General features: G+C 42.8%; 1 protein-coding gene across 2 annotated transcripts in view; it reads left to right on the forward strand.

The window, feature by feature from the left end:
- PANK3 (pantothenate kinase 3) overlaps window positions 1-20,779 on the forward strand; it is a 196,651-nt gene that overhangs the window by 169,862 nt on the left and 6,010 nt on the right. The window lies entirely within an intron of this gene.

The following is a 20,779-nucleotide window of genomic DNA, read 5'->3' on the forward strand; positions in this document are numbered from 1 at the left end:
CTACTTTCTGGATATGGAGAAATTACCTGCACTGTATGATGTAAATGGACCATAATGCATCTGGGACCTCCAATCGCTGTTGCATCATTCCTGGAGTCTTATTTTGAATGTCTGACCAGAGTTTCTTTTCTTTTATTTTTTACTTTTTTTTGCGTTTAGCTACACAGATCTTTTTGCTGGACAGGGTTTTTTCAGGAACTGGGTGAGCAGGGGGAAGGGAAGTGGGTGGGCCTAGGGGAAAGCACGTATGTTTCCTTATACTGTAAACTGTTCTTTGTATTGATGCTACCTGTGGGGGTCGCAGAGTACCAGCCCTGCAGGAGGAGTTATTTGTACAATAAAAAATTGTTGAAACTAATTGCATCAGTAGCAGGGGATCTTCTTGGTGTTTGGGTACTTGCCAGGTTCTTATGGCCTGGTTTGGCCTCTGTTGGAAACAAGATGCTGGGCTTGATGGACCCTTGGTCTGACCCAGCATGGCAATTTCTTAAGTTTTTATGTTCAAAGCACAGAGGAGACAGGTGACCCTATCAGCATGCATACACATGAATACACCCACCCCAGCAGCATGTGTGTGTGTACCCACATGGACAACTCCAGCAGCATGCTGGTATGCACATGGTCTACCAGCAGGATGTTTGCACATGTGGATGCTTATGTGAACTCACATACAGCATGATCTGCTTTGGTCTCTAGATTACAATGATCATTACTTTAATGGTGTCTAATCACCTTCACATGTCAGATTTCTTTTTCTGATGTATCATTTCAGCCGGATGGGATCAGTTTATTGGTCAGGCATCATCTTCAAATTCAGTGAGGTATGTACTTTGATATATTGGACTTCCATGAAAAATTCACTATCAGCTCTCCTACAAAGTTCAAAGAAACCTAGAATGAGGTACAAACCCCTAGGTCCATTCTAATTAGCTTAAATGCCATTGGTAGTCCTAAAATTCCTATTTATAATGGCACATGAGTTTACAGTTAGCACACCATAAGATAAATTCTGTAGAAAAAGGAGTTGAAAATGTGGTTCTAATCACACACACACACTGTTACATTTCAGATTATCTTTCCATCTGTAGGTAATAACACATTGCCTCATATCCCTAATGATCTTTTATGAGCGAGATCAGCCTAGAGGTGGTTTTACATTGGCAAATAAGCCAATTGTGCATAACATAATGCTTCTGCCAGAACTTCTCCTTCCAAGGCTCATGATCAAAGTTTAATGTCTTCCGTTACTTCTCGTTTTGGAGAGTAATCTCTTCATTCCTGGATCTCACAAGAGCAGCAGGAGTGCATCAGCTCATGCTGGCTTAACTACAGCTTCTACTGAGGAGTTCCTTCATCCATAATGATTTCAGAGCTGGATTTGGTCATTGGAAGGGCAGTGATCATCTCAGAGGATAGAGTAACACAAATGTACAGAGTCCACTGTAAGATTTGTTCAACAAAAATGTTCAAAATTGCATCAAAGGTAGGGCATTAAAACTAATCAGAAAAGTCGTAAGCAAAAGGCTGATTAATCAAATAATGTTATCAGAACGTTTGGCAAATACCAGCTAACCTGCTGGACTTGGGATGGAATGCTGTTATCACCACTTACGTCAAACTTTCAATCATTTACCAACAACAATCAAAAAAGGACATTTGTATCCAGGGTGTGTGTTTGAATTTTTTCTTTGCACATAAAAACAATTCTATAATTATCTTCGCATAATGCCGCCCGCAGAAATTCTAGCATAGGAGCAGGACAAGCTGTCAACGATAGCTGCCAATGCACCAGAAGCGGGAAGGTTGTCAAATCCTGCCAGAATCCAACAGTGTCTGTGTTTTGGCAGTTACTGCCTGCATCGGTGTCATCATCCATGCTGTAAAAGAAAATGTTAATCGTCACCATATGGTAGTGGTCCTCCAAACATAATCTTTCCTACTAGAAATTTCAGGATCCTATGTCTCATAGTCTTTTAAAATGGCTGCGCTTCAGTCCTCCATTTTATGTGCAAATCAAACCATGCTACATATTGGTAACCATCAATCAAAGCATGAATTGTAAAACAAGTCCCACATCACTCAAGTTGTACAGGAAATATTTAGATAGCAAAAATGAACCCTACAAAAATATACTCCATGCAATTTATCTATGGATACTCCTCTGTTCATATTTCAAAAGTTTCAAATTAGGATCCTGTCCCCAGATATTCACACTGTTTAACCAGGACAGCAAATCTTGAACTGCTTAAATCATGTTGTGAAGACAACCAATGACAGTGTCTCACTGCACTCACATTGTACGCAGCTCAAATTTTCAATAATGCAAGTTTTTCTATTTCGTTTTGCCTACATACACCAGCAGGAAAGGGCACCACATCATATAGATGACTCCAGAAGTGTCGCAGGATGATAAATGAGCCAGTCTGATTGTTCAGCAGTCTGCAAGTATCTTTGTTCAAACAAATGGTGTTGGAACCCATGAGAGAAGGAGCTATACTCGACTTAGTGCTCACTAATGCAGATAATGTCTCAGATGTCCAGGTGGGCGCCCACCTCAGCAGTAGTGATCATCAAACGGTATGGTTTAATATCACTAAAAGAATAGGGAAAAGAACCACAAAGACCCGAGTTTTACAGTTCAAAAACACAGACTTTGAGGAAATGGGGGAAGTACCTGGAGGAAGAACTTAAAGGATGGGAGAACGAGAGAGATGTGGATCAACAGTGGACCAATCTAAAAGGAGCAATCACCAAGGCAACTGCTCTATATGTTAGAAATGTAAAGAAAAGCAAAAGAAAATTGAAACCTATCTGGTTCTCAAAGGAGGTGGCTGACAAAATTAAAGCTAAAAGAATAGCATTCAAGAAATATAAAAGATCCCAAAGGAAGGAGCACAAAGAAGAATATTTGTATCAACTGAGGGAGACAAAGAAATTAATCAAGTTGGCAAAAAGTCAAGCAGAAGAGAGGATTGCCAAGGAGATAAAAAATGGTGACAAAACATTTTTCAGATACATCAGCGAAAAGAGAAAGGTCCAAAGTGGTATAGTGAAATTGAAAGGTGGTAATGATCAATGTGTGGAGAGAGACGAAGAAATGGCAGAAATATTAAACGAATACTTCAGCTCTGTGTTCACTAAAGAAGACCCTGGAGAAGGACCATCTCTACACAACAAGAAACTGGAGGGAAGTGGAATGGATGAAAATCCTTTTACAGTAGAAAATGTGTGGGAAGAGCTAAAGAACCTGAAAGTGGACAAAGCCATGGGGCCTGATGGGATTCATCCAAGGATATTGAGGGAGCTCAGAGATGTTCTGGCAGCTCCGCTGTGTGACCTGTTCAATAGATCCCTAGAAAAGGGAGTGGTGCCAAGTGATTGGAGAAGAGTGGTGGTGGTCCCGCTTCACAAGAGTGGGAACAGGGAGGAGGCTGGCAACTACAGACCGGTTAGCCTCACTTCGGTGGTGGGAAAAGTAATGGAGTCACTGCTGAAAGAGAGAATAGTGAACTATCTACAGTCCGGAGAATTGATGGACCAGAGGCAACATGGATTCACCAGGGGAAGATCCTGTTAGACAAATCTGATTAACTTTTTTGACTGGGTAACCAAGGAATTGGATCGAGGAAGAGCGCTTGATATCATATACTTGGATTTCAGCAAAGCTTTTGATACGGTTCCGCACAGGAGACTGGTGAATAAAACGAGAAGCTTAGGAGTGAGGGCCGAGGTGGTGACCTGGATTGCAAATTGGCTGACAGACAGAAGACAATGTGTGATGGTAAATGGAACCTTCTCTGAAGAGAGAGCGGTTTTAAGTGGTGTACCGCAAGGATCGGTGTTGGGACCGGTCCTGTTCAATATCTTTGTGAGCGACATTGCGGACGGGATAGAAGGTAAGGTTTGTCTTTTTGCGGATGACACGAAGATCAGCAACAGAGTGGACACGCCGGAAGGAGTGAATGAGACGGGATCTAAGGAAACTGGAAGAGTGGTCGAAGATATGGCAGCTCAGATTCAATGCCAAGAAGTGCAAAGTCATGCATATTTATTTATTTATTTATTTATTTATTGTTTTTGTTATACCGAGTTTCATGATAGGCATCACATCAACCCGGTTTACAAATAACAAGGAGTGTAAAGCATAACGTAACGTAAAAAACAATATTTTCAATAAGAACCTTGAACTTTAAATACAGTGAATCAGAAAAAGGGAGAGGGAAAGTTACAAAAAACAAGGAAAATAAACTTGGGATGGAAGGGGAGAAATTGAACAGCACAATATTTACATTTCAGCCTATTGATACATTAGAATAGCAAGTGAAAAATGAAACGGTACATAGGTAATCAAATGAATAAATATGACAGTTGTGAATGGTAATAGTATGATAAATATTCAGCAGGAATTAGTGAGAGAGGGTTTGAGGTTGGTTGATTCGTGTTTACATTCCATTATTGCATACGAGTTAGTGCTAGTGAGAGGAGGTTTTATTCAAGGCATATGGGGAGTGGTAATCCGAATGAACTGTATTCGATGGGGGGGGAAAAGCTGATGTGCACGGAGCAGGAGAGAGACCTTGGGGTGATAGTGTCTAATGATATGAAGTCTGCGAAACAATGCGACAAGGCGATAGCAAAAGCCAGAAGAATGCTGGGCTGCATAGAGAGAGGAATATCGAGTAAGAAAAGGGAAGTGATTATTCCCTTGTACAGGTCCTTGGTGAGGCCTCACCTGGAGTACTGTGTTCAGTTCTGGAGATCGTATCTACAAAAAGACAAAGACAAGATGGAAGCGGTACAGAGAAGGGCGACCAGAAAGGTGGAGGATCTTCATCGCATGACGTACGAGGAGAGATTGAAGAATCTAAATATGTACACCCTGGAGGAAAGGAGGAGCAGAGGTGATATGATACAGACTTTCAGATACTTGAAAGGTTTTAATGATCCAAAGACAACGACAAACCTGTTCCGTAGGAAAAAAATCAGCAGAACCAGGGGTCACGATTTGAAGCTCCAGGGAGGAAGATTCAGAACCAATGTCAGGAAGTATTTCTTCACGGAGAGGGTGGTGGACGCCTGGAATGCCCTTCCGGAGGATGTGGTGAAGACCAGAACTGTGAAGGACTTCAAAGGGGCGTGGGATAAACACTGTGGATCCATAAAGTCAAGAGGCCGCCAATGAAGAGTGGGTGACTCGCCAGAATGACGGCTACTGCCTGGAGACAATACCCTTATTCAATAAACATACACATGCTTACTGTGCCTCCAACATCGCTCTAAGCTTCAACAGCAAGAGGAAATGTGGAAAAATGGATTTACACTCACAAAGAGGGGAGTAGCTGGCTTGTTACGGCGGTTACTACACCAAACCAAATAAGCCTGATGCTTCACCTTCAATGCATATACAGCTTAGTTCTCTGCTTCAACGGCAGGGGAGAAGAAAAAAGGGTTCGCACTCACAAAGCGGGGAGTAGCTGGCTTGTTACGGCGGTTACTACCCCAAACCAAATGTGTCTAATACTTCACTTTCGATGCATATCCAGCATAGCTCCCTGCTTCAACAGCAGGGGAGAAGAAAAACAACCAATAAGGACTGTATAACATAGTCTGGGTAAAACAAATAAGCATGGGTGTAGCTTGCTTTTTGCGGCGGTTACTACCCCTACTACCCCTAACTAATCAAGCTAGTTATTTCAATGGTGGGGGTGGAAGGGAAATAGAACCAAGAGCTAAGAGAAACAGATAAGTATGAGAGAAAAAAATGTGTGAAGCTTGCTGGGCAGACTGGATGGGCCGTTTGGTCTTCTTCTGCCGTCATTTCTATGTTTCTATGTTTCTATGCTGTAATCCAGAAGGTTTAAAAATGGAGGTTAATAGGTGTCATCCAGAAGTGTTGGATACTCTTCTCACGCTTTTAAGATAAATCTATTGCATGTGTAGGTTTAAGGGTTAGGCGATGGGTTTGAACCAGCAAATGAATGAGTTTAAGGTGCCTCTCTCTGACACAGCTTGAAGCCCATCATGTGGCATGAGGCACTTTGAGCGCACTACAATAATTGTCTGATGCTGTGCTGAGTTGATTTTTTTGAAGTACTTATAGTCTGTATAAACAGACGTATGACCTCTTATTCTTGACTTTAGTTACTGAAGATATTACTCAATCCATGTCTGTCATCATGTGTCACCGACATTCAGCTACAATCCAAAACCGTCCATGACAATCAAAGAGCTTGCTAGCTCAAACTCCACATGCTGCCAGATGAGCGAGAACACCAGGCACATGACCGAGTGTATCTGGAAGCCATTTGTCTGTACAAGCAAGCTGTTATAGTATGTACAGCTGTACACGGACAGCTGCAGTTAGGAACTGGAGTGTAGTATTCATTTAAAGCAGTTTAGTGATGGGCATATCCTTTATGGCACTTAGTTGTCAAAGCCACAGCCAGAAATTCTCTACTTTGCACAAAGTGAGTTGTTTTAAGAGAAAGCCGGATGCGTCCTGGATTCTCCTTAGCTTATTATACCATTTATAGTGCAGCCTTTGTTTCAGGATCCCTGAAATGGCAATGTGAGTTCACAGTTCACTTGATGAAGCAGTGTAGTAAAACGACAAATATGAAGGCAGATAAAGACTGTATGACTCATCTAGTATGCTACTCAATGTAATTCCTGTCATGTTGCCTTAGGCCCCAGTTGGTTTGTCTTGTCTGTCACTTCCTTGTGATCAAGAATGCTCAGTGCTTATCATTTGTCTCCTTTAATGCTGTGGACCACACTAGATGACAAAAAAAATTACAAAATCCTCAGGGCAAAACTGTACTCCATTCTGCTAATCTTCTAAAAATGCAAACCACCCAGTTGTGCTCCCAGTCTGACAGCTTTATAAACAAAGGCAGTGACACAGGATGTAAAGAGAGTTCTGCACTCTCACTATTCTGATCCCACTCCTTACTCACGTCCAACATCAGAAGTAACTTCAGGGATACTTTCCCAATGTCTGTTCCCCACCACAGGGAATTATGTAGTCAAAAAAAATCAAATTATCAAATTAATTGGTTTAGGGCCCCATCATGATCCCTACTATGAAGTAGGGTTGTCAACTGAGTACCTGAAAAAGACAAGTACCTCCAAAGAGGACAAAATGCAGGGGGACATTTTGCATTGAATTTGCATATATAATTGGCAGAAAATTTCAATATGCAAATATTTACATAGATGCAACATTATAAAGAATTGCTATATTTTAAATAGAAATACAACTCATTATGTTGTAAAAGATTCTAAGCAAGTACTGAAGATTACAACATTTTTATAATTCAGGTACACTAATTCCCTGCTGCAAAGATCTTACTATCTCTGTGGGTTACTTGCCCCATCTCTTGCTCTAGTTTCCTACCCCTACAACCTTCTTACTATTTATGGAGGCATCCTGCTCATTCCTCCCTCTCCCTCTACCCCATTTTCTCAAGTCCTTCAACTCCTCTCCCTCTCCCCATGTCCAGCAGTGGGTAAAAGTCTCCTCTCCCCAACATCAGATCCCACTTTCCCTCCTGTCTGTGTCTTCCCCCCCCCCCCCCCACCTATCCCACTTGCTTCAGTCCTACCTGTCTCTGCCATACACTCACTTTCTCTGACACACAAGCACACACACTCTTCTTCTGTTCAACGTTGGTTCATGTACTCGATCAGCATGTGCTTCCGCACAGACATGTGCAGGCTATAAGTGAATCCAACCCTCCACAGCCTAGATCTGGGCTGGTACCAGACGTTGCACAGATTGGGCTAATACGACTGGTTTTAGGATTCTTTACTTCAGTGGTCTATCAGATGATATCATGGATTACTAGAAATCAATCCCTGTGATCTGCATCACACATGCACATCCTGTCTCTGACTTTTAGCAAATGCAGGTTTACTGAGCTCCAAAGGGAAACAATGAATGGTAACTGTTCTTAGTTTTTAGAGTTGTACAGTGAACTGTATCATATGATAAATTCTTGAGCAGTCGCCTCATATATTAGCTGTTCTGGCTTTCCTTTGCTCCCATAGGATAAATAGGGGAATTTCAGCTTTTGAACTGAATTTTTGTCCCTTGGATATGATCGCCCCTTTTCCTTCCTCTCAAGTGTTCTTTTTGGCAAACAGTTTTCTGTCTTGTGTTCCAGTTAAACCTCAGGAGTATGTGAGTTATATTGGGCTCCCCTTAACTCTTCTGGAGTCCTGCAGACAAAACTTCCATGGGGGGGGGGGGGGGGGGGGGGGGAATCCTTTGAGACTGTTCTGCATGAACCTGCACAGCACTTTGGGACTGCATGTGTTTCACTCCATGCTGGCTAATTACCTTTTGCTGCTTTGCTCTGGAGCTACCTAAAAGATGATAATGCACAAGACGTAAACTTTTTTTTTAATGGAAAGGACGTTGTAGAACTAGGGGCTCACAATATGAAGGTCTAAGGAAATATTCAGGATATATTTTTTCACAGAAAAGGAAGGGATGCCTGGAATTACCCTCCCAGAATGGGTGGTGGAAGCTAAAACAGTAACAGGCTTCAAAAGGTTATGGGATAAAAAAAGAAAATCCTTACTTGCAGATGGTGAAGGTGTTATCACTCAGGAATTAAGAAGTGAAATTTCAACATACTTTTATTTATTCTATAATCAAAAGATATTGCAAACTAGAAAACAAGCATAGATCCATGGCAGTAGCTGCAGTAGCAGCAGGATCCCTGGAAACCAATTCTATATGGTTCAATATTTACATGATTGCATGCAGAAGCTAAAGCCATTTCTTCCATTAGGTGATATCAGCTTGGCATATCCGCAATCATTTCTAAACATGGAAGAGTGTATATGCCATCTTATTTGATGAATTTACGAATGATACGACAACTTCAGAATGGTCCTTCGGGCAATAATCTTCTCTAAAATTGATTACTGCAATACTATACTTTTAGGACTCTCAGCGGTAACACTCAAACCCCTTCAACTATTACAAAATGCTACTACCAAATACCCGAAAAAATGAATACATCACCCCTATTCTAAAAGATCTCCACTGGCTACCGATCCACTTCAGAATACTCTTTAAGAGTCTAACATTAATACACAACTCTGAATAATCAAAACGTACACTGGCTCAATAACTCCCTACATTTTCAAACCCCTCAAAGAACCACCAGATCCGCCAATAACGGAACCTTGCCAATACTCTCCCCTAAATCTACACACTTCACCTCGATTCATAAACAAGCTCTATCACTTGCTGGTCCTTCCATCTGCCCCAAGAATTAAGACTAGAGCCAAACACAACAAACTATAAAAAAAAAAATTTGAAAACCTGTCTGTTTAAGCAGGCCTTCCCATGACACCCGCACACTGACAACCATGCCCCTGCCCGAATATTTTCACAAAAGCATTTGTACAAAGTTTTTGTATCTCTTCACTTTTATCATTATTCTATATTTGTTAAAATTGCCGTTATCTGTTTCTATATCACTGCCTACCTTGAAGCTTCAGCCTACTTTCTATAACTTAACTGTAACTCAACTGCTCTGGTCTTGTTGAGCAGTTTGAAAGGTTTTTGAGATGTGGTTTCTTTTCTTATGCTATTTATATGTCTTCATTTTACCACTTGTTTCACTGTAAACCTATGTGATGTGCAAACGAACATCGGTATAGAAAAGCTATAAATAATAATAATAAATAACTGTCCATCAGCCTAAATAGGAGCACATTAGGTGGCTTGATTATTTGCCAGTAGCTTGTGGGACAATGTCCTTGATAAGCTAGCAGACATCCTCTGCATTGGAAACCACTTCTTCAGAGAGAAGCTCACAAACTTTTGCTCAAATCAAGGAGCAACCTATGGCAGTCCAGACCCTCTCAACCAGCTCAGAGCAACATTTACCTCCAGGCCGAGTGTACTATGCTTCTAAAGCCCATACTTTCAGCGATGCCCTTTTTATAGTTACTAGATCTCACCTTTGCTTCCACAGCAGCAAAAGCTTCTGACCCCGCCATCAACCTAAAGCAGCACAACAGGCCCAATGTAAGCCTGAGCCAAGTTTTAAACCATACTCCAAATCCAACAATCATCACCCCCTGTAGGGGAAATGATCCAGTTCTATCTGGATGAATGGCACAAGAATACCAAAGACCACCAGGTTCTCAACATGGTGGAGTCTAAATACTGCTTGCATTTCTCCCAGCTTCCCTCACTTCCTCATTGCTCAGCCTTCAATCCGGATTTGTCTCCAGGCCCAGCATGATCCACTGTGCAATCTGTGTGCTTGCACAAGACAGTGGACCTGAGGGGGTGGAGGCCTTGGGACCACTGCTCGAGCCCATCACACTGGAAACTGAATCAAACAAAGAGAGCTCGTGGCCTCTGTTGAATCCTATCCCACCAAGCAGCCAAGCTAAAGAGGAGGCCCTACGGCCACCAGGGAAATGGGGAGTGTGTGTGTGTAAGCATATGTGCCTGAGAGAAAGGGAGTTTGTGGTAGGGCCAAGACTTGGGGGATGGGGGTGCGAGGAGGGCAACTCAAGGTTGCTTTTACTTAGGTGCATAAGCACAGAAGCCTCTATACGCATAATTGTTGTCACAGATATGAGCCCTTGGGCTGTGGCTTGGTTGATGCAGCTAGCAGGTGAGACTACTAGACTTACGCTGACAGCAGATGGACTAGCTCTTACTAGGACTGGTTCTAGGACTTCACCTATACCAACCCTATACCCTACAGGTTGAGCCCTTGGGTTCCAGGGGCTGATAGGGCTTAGGCAAGAGTTCTGTAAGGAGTAGTCAGATGAAATCAAGTAGCAGGCATAGGGCAGGAAGTGAGCAAACGGTGTTAAGGTCCAGGCTGAGGAAGGGCTAGGTGGAGATCAGGCAGTGTTGAGGTCAGGGCAGGTGGCAGTTCAGTAGTCTGGGTCCAAGTACAGAATCAAATCCAGGAGGCAGACACAGACAGATAAGGCAAGGACAGGGGACCAAGACACAGAGGGAAGGCAGAGCAAGGCACACTGAGAAGACAAGGCAGGACAAGGAAAAACAAAGAGGTAAGGCTAGTACAAGACAGAGAAGCAACATGCACTGAAGGAGCAGGAGCACTTGTTGCTGAAGCATTGAGAGAAGCATGACTAGGGTTTAACCTAGCCACATGACTTCATCAGGAGGCACTGCTCCAGGGCTTCCCTGCTGTGGGGCCTTCATAGGCCAGCGTGCACCTAGAGTACCATTGGCAGACCAGAGGGAGGCCAAAAATGTTAGCATCCTTGCTGCATTGAAAATCGGCGGCATGTTGGGTAAGTGCAGCTGGTCGCAGGGCTGTCCTGCATCCAGACAACCATTACACTTCCCCTTCCCTAAGGCCTTGGGCCTGTGCTTCATATGGGAAAAGGAAATGTAAGCCCATGTAAGACGAAGAGCTTGGATGTCTGAAGCTGGTACCCAAGAGTTCTCCGGGCCAAATCCCTTCCAGGATATGAGGTACTGGAGTTTGTTTCAAATATGTTTGGAGTCAAAGATATCTTTAACTTTGTACTGTCAATTTAGGAAGGAATTGTGTGGGCCAAGAAAACAGTAAAGGCTTCAGGAGAGACACATGAATACATTTGTGAACCTTGAGGGCAGGTGGCAGTCTCTGTTGGTATGCAACTGGCCTCATCTGACTAGTAATCGAAATAGGGCAGATGAAGCAAGCTGTAGAGAGATTTTTTGGCAGATATTGTGGGTACTCAGCTATATCAAGCTCTGGGATTGAGATGCTGGTCGACATTTTTTATTCGCTTGCTTCTTATATCTGTCAGCAGCTTAAATGAGAAGTTGGCGAGACTTGTACCATAGTTCCTCCAGATATTGGCCCATTACATCAGCTGCAGGGAATGGAATAGTCACCGGTATGGGAAGTGGGACCATTGGGTATCTGCCATTTAGAATTTGGAAGGGAGAAGACCCCGCAGAGTCTCTGATGTGATTATTATGGCAGAATTCTGCCCAGGAAGGATGTCCAATCATCTTGTCGTTTGATGACATAGGCTCTGAGGCACCCCTTGAAGATTTGATTGGTCCTCTGTCCATTGGTTTGCAGGTAGTATGCTGAAGAGAAATCCTGTGAAATTCCAAATTTATTGTACAGGCTTCTCCAGAACTTTGCTGTAAATTGCACTCCATGGTTAAAATGGAGTGCAATTTACAACCTCCCAGTGGAAGCAGCAGAGACAAAAACAGTATCTGAATTCAAGAAAGCATAGGACATATACAGGGGATATCTAAGGAAGTGATAAGAATTATAATGCTAAATTAATTGGACAGATGGGCAGGCCCGATGTGCCATACAGCCATCATGTTTCTATCTGTTCGAGGAAGTTTTAGGGCCGGAAGACATGCTGAAAAAAGAGATGTGGCAATCCTTGAGCTGACAGGAGCCTGGGGAGTGGTATAAAGTGAGCAATTTTTGAAAACCGGTCCACCACGACCTTGATGGTAGTACCGCCATTAGGAGGCAGGCCAGTGACAAAGTTCATGGTCACACAGGTCCATGGTTTCTCGGGGGCTGGCAATGACTGTAACAGTCCACAAGGGTGAGCATGGGGCTCTTATTAACTCCACAGATAGGACAGGACTCCACATGGTGCCACACATCATTCTTCACTTGAGGCCACCAATAGTGGCAAATAAACAATTCCATTGTTTTGACTATTCCAGGGTGGCCTGCTGCGGCTATCACAATTCTTGCAGGATTGATAACATGGCGAGTGGGTTCTGTCAAATCTTCAGTTTCGAAGGACCGTGAAAGGGAGTCAGCCTGCTGGTTCATCTCCAACAGTCTGTATCGGAGCTCAAAGTCAAAGCGGTTAAAGAATAGAGACCATTGGGCATTACGTGTATTTAACCACATGGTTTGCTGGGGATACTGCAGGTTTTTATGATTGGTTAAGATCGTGACTGGGTATCTGTTTCTCCAGAGAGTGGCACTACTCTTCTAGGGCCACCACCAGAAGTTTTCTGTCTCCAATAGTATAATTCCATGCTTTATGTATCAGCCATTTCTTATTCAATATATATCTTCTACCACTCTGCCAACTTCTCATCAACCTAAATCTCATCCACTACTTATACGCTGACGATGTTCAGATACTGATTCCAATTACTGAATCTCTCCAAAAAACTCTGGACTTCTGGAACTCCTGCCAACAAGCAATCAACAACCTGCTTACTAGCCTCAATCTGATCCTTAATCAAAACAAAACAGAATACCTCCTCATCTCCCAAGACGGAACCAATACACATCCCAGTACCATTCTGTCTACTCAATTAACAATGTCCCCACAAGTCAGAAATCTAGGAGTTATACTTGATAACCAAATGAATTACAGATCTCTCATAAATAACATCGTAAAGGATGGATTCTTCAAATTACAAGTCTTAAAAAGACTGAGACCACTCCTCCATTTTCAAGATTTCCGACTAGTTCTACAAGCAATCATTCTCACAAAAATAGATTACTGCAACTCACTTCTTCTGGGCCTCCCTGCTAACGCCATTAAACCGCTACAGATGCTGCAAAACACTGCAGCAAGGATCTTAACCAAATCCAACAAAAGAGACCACATCTCTCCCATCTTAAAAAGCCTACACTGGCTTCCTGTCAAATTCAGAATACTATTCAAAGTGCTCTCAGTAACCCACAAGGCACTACACAACTTGGCACCACTCGAGCTCAAAAACCCTCTCCAATTCCACACCTCTACTAGACCAGTGAGACAAGCCTACAGAAACAACCTTCATATCCCACCGATGAAGTCAGCATTAAGTAAAAGAGCTTTCTCCACAGCTGGTCCTAAACTCTGGAACACTCTCCCTTCAGAACTCAGATCAGTACAATGCTCCACGACTTTTAAAAAAAGACTCAAGACTTGGTTATTCAACAAAGCTTTCCCATAACATCAAACTGCGGATTATCCCTGCCAATGATACTTTCCATGGTAACCATCTAAAGAACTATTTAGATCATCTCTCGAAATCACATGAACTTTTGCAGTCTAATATTAAAACCCAACCTTATACCTATCAACTTCTATCTAGCCTACATTAGGCACCGTAGCTTGTAATTATGTTATTAACCCCATATATCTTAATCCAAGTTATTTCAACCTGTTCATTGTAAGACATTTACTTGTCAATGTTATTGTTTAGAATGTGAACCGAATTGATCAGTAATTTTGTTACTGGAAAGTCGGTATATAAAAATGCTAAATAAATAAATAAATAAATTTCTCCCAAAGAACCCTTCCCAAACAGATCTAAATGAGAGGGCGCCAAGTCTGGCAAAAATATTTTGTACAAATCAACATGGAAGTCATTTAGGCCAAGGCATTTTGCCAACAGCAAAGCCTTAACCACCAACTGTATCTCATTCAGCTTTATTGGCTCAGCTAATATAGTCATTTGCACTTCTGATCGTTTTGATATTTGTATTGAAGCCAAAAAGTGTGAAATATCTGGCAAAGGCATTGCATCTTGATGAGAGTAGAGCCTAGAGTAACATCCCAGGAGCTCTTGTTCAATAGAGCAAGGCATATGTACCACATCCCCAGAATGAGCTCTGATTCATAAAATCCTTACAGAAGTATCTAGACCCACAACATTCTAAGATACACTTTTAATCAGAATCACCATCCCAAGTACTATGCGCTTACTTGCTATAACTTATTATCCCAGCTTCGCTATTTCCTTCACTAAGCCTCAGCATACAGGGCAAATACCATTCTGTTACCCTAGCATCCCTCCACTGCTCGAAATAAGTGTCATCAGATTGAATATTGAAATATTTACTACCAAAAAACTTCCCCTTACTCCCACCTTGCATTTTATTCCCTATACCAGCCCTTGAAAGTATCCACCTTCCCTCCTTCCCTTTCCCCCCAAACCATGAATAATCAAAGGAATGCTCTCTCAAACAGAGAGCTCCAGTCACAGTTCAATGTGTTTGGTGCCATCCTCAACTGCAAACAAAATTAACATTACTGTTAATCATGAAAACAAACTAGTGTCACAAGTCTGTAAGCCTGAACTATTACTCCCAGTTTATAACTGCCTTCGAAAGGGACCCACAACTGAACCAGTTTATTTATTTTTTTATTTTTTTATGAATGAGACTCTGAGAGTAGAAATCTTCTCCCAACTGTGTGGCATATTATCTCCCACTTTTAATGTTGGAAAAATAGTCTAAACTGTGGCAGTGATTTCCTTAAGATTTTCTTTAATGAGTTTTGAATTGGAAGTTCTAAGCAAAAGGAATACATTCCTGTGAATTGGAGCTGTAGTTTCTGGTAGTAAACACAATTGATCTATTTATTTATTTATTTAATATAATTTATATACCGGAGGTTCCTGTATAATATACATATCACCCCGGATCTAACTAGCCTTTGCTTTGTGACAGAGCTGTGAGAATAGGAATCTCCATTTTCTAATAATAGCTACTGTATAAGGAATTGTTGGACCTGGCATGTGACTCTCTATGAGCGCAGAGGCGGGAAATGGGCAAAATCTCATCTGACATTCTCCAGATAACAACCCACTTGCTGAACACAGAAAATATCTGTAGATTTCCATAAAATAAAGATTCTATACAGGAAGATTTTTCTTTCGTTTGTGGTATGAGTACTGAAAGATTTGTGTTTGAACTTGACTGGACTCATCAATCTGACTCAGTCAAGTTCGAGCACAAATCTTTCAGTATTTATACCACATGTGAAGAACGAAAGAAATAAGAAATGTTCAATCATATAGCATCCACATACAGTATTTCTTGGTAGCATCCAGCTTATCAAGTATTAACCCCGCATGTCAAACCCTCAGAGGTGTCTGGAATTGTAGAGCAAATCAGATCTGTTTTTACACAAGCACAGAGTACGGTGGCGTAAACTCTCTTCTTTTCAGTGAAACTTTAGTTAAATAATCCTGGAAGATTCTGACTTGGTTTTGACATTATATCTTAGCTTTCTTATGGTAAGCCTGCATTATAGCTTGTTTAAGATCGATGTTTACTAATCTTCTTCGTCTGGTCGGTACTTGCAATATTGGATCGGTTTCCAGTTTATTTATTTATTTTATTTATTTATTTAAAATTTTTATATACCGACATTCATCCAGGATATCATATCGGTTCACATTGTAACGCAAAAACAAACGCACGGCATGGCGCTTTACATTGAACAGTAAAAAACATGATAACAAGGCATTAACGAGAGGGGGGAACAATAATATGGGAAGTTTTGCAATAAAATTATATACAAGAATTGCAATTATATACATATGTACAAAAGAAAGAAAACTATGAGGTTAATTTTATAGCTTGTTTATAACAAGTTTATAGCTTGTTTATGAACAAAGTTGAATATTTTTGCAATGATTCAGGATCTCGAATTGCCATTGCTTTACTCCCAGTTGGTGGGCCCAGTACTTCAGAGTGCCATGCAGTTAGGACTCCGGCTATGGTATACTCATCAATATTATCCCCTAAACCCATGAAGTGTAAGTCATTTCTCCTCGACCTGTTTTTGAGAGAGTCTATTTTAATTTACCTCTCATTTACTTTTCAATGGAATTTCCATTCCCATCCGTAACTACGCTACAAGTCTAGGCGTAATGATAAATTCAGATCTATCAATGATGCAACACATTTCCATCATTACTAAAAAATCTTTTTATAAACTTCATCTACTAAAAAGACTACACCCCCTCCTGTTCTTACAAGATTTTCATATAGTCTTACAATCCTTAGTATTTTCCGGTTTAGATTACTGCAATGCATTATGGGGCGGATTTTCAGAGCCCTGCTCGCGTAAATCCGCCCAAAACCGGGCGGATTTACGCGAGCAGGGCCCTGCGCGCCGGGAAGCCTATTTTACATAGGCCTCCCGGCGCGCGCAGAGCCCCGGGACTCGCGTACGTCCCGGGGTTCTCGGAGGGGGGCGTGTCGGGGGGCGGGGCCGGAGCGCGCGGCGTTGCGGGGGCGTGTCGACAGCGTTTTGGGGGCGGGTACGGGGCGTGGCTATGGCCCGGGGGCGTGGCCGCGCCCTCCGTACCCGCCCCCAGGTCGCGGCCCGGCGCGCAGCAGGCCCGCTGGCGCGCGGGGATTTACGTCTCCCTCCGGGAGGCGTAAATCCCCCGACAAAGGTAAGGGGGGGGTGTAGACAGGGCCGGGTGGGTGGGTTAGGTAGGGGAAGGGAGGGTAAGGTGAGGGGAGGGCAAAGGAAAGTTCCCTCCGAGGCCGCTCCGATTTCGGAGCGGCCTTGGAGGGAACGGGGGGAGGCAGCGCGGCTCGGCGCGCGCAGGCTATACAAAATCGATAGCCTTGCGCGCGCCGATCCAGGATTTTAGTGGATACGCGCGGCTGCGCGCGTATCTACTAAAATCCAGCGTACTTTTGCTTGAGTCTGATGCGCAAGCAAAAGTAGGCTGATCGCGCTTCTTTTAAAATCTACCCCTATATATGGGCCTACCAGATTCCACAATTTACCCATTACAACTAGTACAAAACACAGCCACCCATATACTTTCTGGTACTTCTTGTAGAAATCATATCACACCGGTACTTTTCTTTCTCCGTTGACTTCCCATAAAATTTAGAATCCAATACAAAGTTTTGACTATTATTCATGCTCTTATCCACAATATCTCATCAACCCTGTTAGACAGTTGAGATCTCTATCAAAAAACCTTCTAGACATACCTACAATTAGATTAGCAAGATTAGATAATAGATATAACCTGCAAGAGAACCCTCTCTGTGGCAGGCTCCTCTTTGTGGAACTCTTTACCAGATTTTCTCAGACTTATTCCATCCTCACAGCAATTCAAGAAATCCTTAAATACCTACCTATTTCATAAAGCATTTAACATTTCTCCTTCAAACTAAACACAAAGTTTCCTTTCCCAGTCGCACATGTGTGACATAAGTACCGTATTTTGGCTAGCATGAAGTTTCTCTGTAGGGATTGTTCATCTTGTTTTGTTTGCCCAGTAGGTGGTGTATTAGTATTCTAGGGCTTGCTGTAATGTTTCCCTTTGCTGCCTTTTTGTAGATAAGGTTGTTGCTTTTGAGTCTTGAGAGTACTTCTGTTATGATATGGTATGGCAAGGTTCTAGGTGCTGGGGTTTTTTTTTTGGTAGGAATTTGTTTTACTCCTCAAAGTGTTTGGCATTGGAGGGAGTTTGTTTTACTGTCAATAAGGTGACACCAGAATTTGAAATTTTTTTTTCATGTCCTGTTCTGCAAACCTTAAGTTCTTATGATGATTATTATGATTATTGCTGTTTCATTGTAGCTCTGATATTCTCTGCATTGTTGGAAGAAGGATTCATAAAAGAATACATTGATAATTGTTTTGTTTCATGATTGGATCTGATATTTCTGTTAAGTGTTCTTTGTTTACTTTTTACATGTGTGTATTTATAAACTGCAATAAATATAAAATAAATTAATACAGATTAATAAGGTATTTTTAATGCTGGTGTGCTTAAAATAATAGAATTAAAATATTTTATATTTAAACGTTTTATTAAAATTTTGCAATAACAGTACAACAATAAGAATCACTCATTATGAAACTACTTAGAAATCCATTATCAGTTGCACTCTTAAGGCATTATATATTGATAAGAGTACAACTAGTAGGGCCTAGATCTGTATGTCTGCTGCCCACCCATGTTAACCTAGGGTCCCCCCACTGCCACTAACACATTAAAGATTCACCACTGTTGGCTCTCGGGGGAGAGCTTCTTTCCATTCCTTGTTTTAAAAAAAAATGCTCAATTTGGCTCCCTGTAAAGGAAACACAAGTTATTACAGTTTAAAGGGAATCATAACTAAAGGAGACAAAAATAGGCATTTAGACACTTTTTTCAAATTTTATAATTTTTTTGTTCATTTTTTCCATTTCTATTTAAACAGAAAGTTCATGATCAACAGTCTTTAAAGTGAGGACAGCATCAACAATTTGGGGTAGATTTTAAAAGAAGCGCGATCAGCCTACTTTTGCTTGCGCATCAGACTCAAGCAAAAGTACGCTGGATTTTAGTAGATACGCGCGGAGCCGCGCGTATCCACTAAAATCCCTGGATCGGCGCGCGCAAGGCTATTGATTTTGTATAGCCGGCGCGCGCCGAGCCGCGCTGCCTAACCCGTTCCCTCCAAGGCCGCTCCGAAATCGGAGCGGCCTCGGAGGGAACTTTCCTTTGCCCTCCCCTCACCTTCCCCTCCCTTCCCCTACCTAACCCACCCACCCGGCCCTGTCTACACCCCCCCCTTACCTTTGTCGGGGGATTTACGCCTCCCGGAGGGAGACGTAAATCCCCGCGCGCCAGCGGGCCTGCTGCGCGCCGGGCCGCGACCTGGGGGCGGGTACGGAGGGCGCGGCCACGCCCCCGGACCGCCCCGGGCCGTAGCCACGCCCCCGTACCCGCCCCCAAAACGCTCCCGACACGCCCCCGAAACGCCGCGACGACCGGGCCCCGCCCCCCGACACGCCCCCCTCCGAAAACCCCGGGACGTACGCGAGTCCCGGGGTCTGCGCGCGCCGGTAGGCCTATGTAAAATAGGCTTACCGGCGCGCAGGGCCCTGCTCGCGTAAATCCGGGCGGATTTACGCGAGCAGGGCTCTTAAAATCCGCCCCTTTGTCTCTTTGGTACTAGTAATAATAACCATATAAACTAGTATTCAAATGCCAATAACTAGTGAGTTTCTGGCTCACAAGTTCCTGAGCCGGTCAGTCAACTTCAGAGAAACTTCCCCAATGAAAGAAATGACCAAAGGATCCCCTCTGGTCTCAGCAGCAACTAATTTCTATGCTGATCAAATCTCAGCACCTGTAATTAAATATAAACAGACATATACAAACAAATGTCCCTTCAGGCAAGCCGGGCCCTTTGAAATCTCAGCTTGCAAAAAGCAAGAGAACAGTCAGTTTTCAACAATTACTTAAACTGGGGCAGCCTCAGGATTAAGGGCTGTACCAAGCCGGATCAGGGATCTGCACAGTAACCCCATCCAGCAGGATTCGTGTCAGAGTAAGATCATAACCGTCCATCCAGCTCCATGATCTCCACAGGATGTTTCCTGATGCAACATCCATTGCTTGCACTGCACCTTAATGGTATCTTGTATCATTTGGTGGTCACATGCGAGGCCCCTATAGCAAGCCTCCAGTTTGATGTGGTAATATATCTTGTCAGCCACCCACTCCTCTCTTTTGATATCGACAACACTCATAATGGTGAGAGGTACATAAAGATAAGAGTAATTCTAGTATTCTGATACCATCCTCCATACCCACTGCTCTTCTCTCGACCAATTCATCAATTTTCTTAGGCCTGGACAACCCGGGGCCACCCAAGAATCATTTAATATGGCATCGGTTATAAGTATGGCTGAGAGATCTACAACAGGGACATGGATGGGCATCACCACACCTTGAGACCTACTTCTAGCACGTTCACCCCAATACTTGCTAACACTGGACCACTGATCTCAATTGTGACTTGCAATGGACCAATCTAGGGAGATTCCAGATATGGATGCTTGCTCCATAAGCAACCCATCCGCTAAGTCTATGTAAGCTTGTATGGTTTCAAACTTGGGTAAACCAGAGCAGGGATCTTTCTGTATGTGTCAGACCACTGTTCACTACAGATGTCATGTCAGATGCATGTATGCTCTTTGCCTCCCAGGCCTCCACTCTTTTGGCCCAAGTAGGCATAGGTTCACCCGC

Source organism: Rhinatrema bivittatum, chromosome 18 (genome assembly GCF_901001135.1).
Source record: "Rhinatrema bivittatum chromosome 18, aRhiBiv1.1, whole genome shotgun sequence".
NCBI lineage: Eukaryota > Metazoa > Chordata > Amphibia > Gymnophiona > Rhinatrematidae > Rhinatrema > Rhinatrema bivittatum.